This window comes from Oncorhynchus kisutch, unplaced genomic scaffold, assembly GCF_002021735.2.
Source record: "Oncorhynchus kisutch isolate 150728-3 unplaced genomic scaffold, Okis_V2 scaffold2577, whole genome shotgun sequence".
Taxonomy (NCBI): Eukaryota; Metazoa; Chordata; class Actinopteri; order Salmoniformes; family Salmonidae; genus Oncorhynchus; species Oncorhynchus kisutch.
Window position 1 is genome coordinate 25,001 of NW_022264522.1, and position 2,603 is coordinate 27,603.

Here is a 2,603-nt window from a genome sequence, read left to right on the forward strand (position 1 = left end):
ATGTACATATGTACAATCCGCATGTGGCGGACAGTGCGATAGGAGCGTTCCTGGGCCGGTATTGCGATGTGACGTCGGGGGCAAGGTACGTGAAGGACTCGTTGGGGTTCTGGAATGGACGCCGCCAGTTCCAGGTACTGCTGAGGCCGGATAAAGAAGGTTTCGAAGGCTTCCTCCATCCCCCGGCAGTCTTTTCACTGGGCTCAGACAGGGGGATGCTGTTCTACACCCGTCAACCCCCCTTTTGCAAGAAGTGTAGGGAGTATGGGCACGTAACGGCTGCCTGCAGTAAGGGGAAATGTCGTTTCTGCAGATCGGGGGAGCATGAGGCAAAGGACTGCAGGGAGCCGAAGGAGTGCCATGGGTGTGGTAGTAGACTGCACCTGTTCCGCGACTGCCCGTCCCGTCGGCAGTCATATGCCGAGGCAGCAGCAGGAAGGAAACAAGGAGGAGATTCTGTGGGGGAGCAACTGGAGAGGAAGGACCCAGAGAGGACGGAGCAGGAGAGACCAACCTCACCAACGCCCCAGTCCAGGTAGCAAGGCCGGGAAGGAGGTGTCATTAGAGACGCCAGCTATGCAGAAGCCGGCGGTGGAGAAGGCGGGGGGTGGATTGGAGGAGATGGGATCATCACTGGATGGAGTGGAGGGGCTAGGGGCCCTTGTTGAAATGGTGGGAAACCTTCCAGTGTTGGGGTCAAGGGCAGGGGAGTGGGCCTCACACTCCGGTGTGAAGGAACCGTCAGTCGGGGGGGCGACACAGGAGCCTGAACAGGGCCCCTATGTCGGAAAAAAAGAAGAAGCGGAAGAATGAGGTGGGGGGACTTAGGGGAGGGGGCGGGCAAGCGTGTGATGGGGGATAAAGAAAACGCTGCTGCCGTGAACCCCCAGTCCTCATCTGTCCCCTTACCCTTAGTGGAGATGGACATGACAACCTCCGCTCTATCTCTGCCTGCGGAGGATGGAGGGTCGCAGGGTGTTTCAGGGGAGCCGGAAACCTCCGCCCCCAACCCTAACCCTTTTCCCAGCTTCATGGGTAGATGAAATGGGGGTCATAGAGGAGGGGGGAAACAGGATGTCTCTAGTGGGGTGCGAGCAGGGGGCCACATCTCTAGAGGACCTGTATTCTTCAGACGAGGGGAGCATTTTTGCATCCCTGTCGGACGAGATGGAGCAGGGGAGCATCGGGTGAGCCTCCTGTATTGTTTTTTTGTTATTAGTGTTTGTATTTTGATGTTTTCATTATGGATACATTTACCTTTGTTAGTATAAATGTAAGGGGAGTTGAGGGATAGGGTTAAAAGAAGGGAGGTTTTAAGTTATTTAGAGGGGGATATATTTAATTAATAATGAATATTTCTGTTAAATTGTTTAGTTTAAATGTAAGGGATTAAGGGATTTTGTTAAAAGGAGGGCGGTTTTTAGTTTTTTGGAAGGAGTGGTTTTGATGTTTGTTTTTTACAGGAGGTTCACCTGAGGGATGGAGGGGATGTTGTGAGGTTTAAGAGGGAGTGGGATAAGGGGGAATCAGTTTTGGGGAATAGGTTGGGTTCATTCAACGGGAGTGGGGATTTTGTTTGGTAATAGGGAGATGAAAGTAGAGGGCACTTTTGTAGTAATGCAGGGGAGGGTTTTGGGGGTAGATGTCACTTTTAGGGATAGTAGGTATAGGTTAGTGGTGGTGTATGGACCACAGGTGGCGGCAGACAGGAGGGAGATGGTGGACTGTCTGACGCCCCTGTGTGTTACAAATAGGCACTTGGTGATAGGAGGGGATTTCAATATAGATTTAGGGATAGGGGGGGATAGCAGTGCAGGCGCTATCACCGGGCTAATGGCTTGCCATGGTCTGGTTGATGGCGGCCTGCACACTACTCCGACAATGGCCGGTCCTACATGGCGCAACTCCAGGGGGGTTGCGCGGAGGCTCGACTACATTTTTGTATCCAGGTCTTGGGTCAGTTGTCTGGGCGCCTGTTGCCTGTGTTCTTTTCGGACCACGACGGGGGTTGTTCCTGCAGGTGGGGGTCGCCAGTCTGCCTCTTCGGTAGGGGGGTACTGGAAGTTAGATCGGGATGTTGCTGGAGGAGCAGGCTTTCGTTGACGCCTTTTTTGGTTTCTTTCAGAGGCTTGATGGCCTCCGGTCCATGTGCGAGGGGGGTGTTAGAGTGGTGGGACTTAGTCAAGGTAAGGATTAGGGTCTTTATTATAGGATATTGTAAGAGGAGAAAAAGGGAGGAAAGAAGGGAGTTGGATCATATCCAAAGGTTGCTCGAGCTCGAGTACGAGGCAGGCAACCTCGGTGGGTCGGTCGACTGGGAGAGATCCACTGCCCTGAAGGCGCAGCTAAGGGAGCTGCAGGAGCGGAATGCTCGAGCTTTCCTGGAGCGTGCGCATAGTGGCTTTTTAGAACATAATGAGACTTGTTCCGCTATGTTCTTTAAGTCGGTTAGGGCCAGACAGAGTAGGAAGGTAATGCATGGGTTAGGGAAGAAAATGGTAGTGTAGCTAAAGAACCGGAGGAGATGGTCAGAGTGACCACTGACCATTTCCGAGTTTCTTTAAGGAGAGGGATGTAGATGTAGAGCAGGGAAGTGTGTTTTA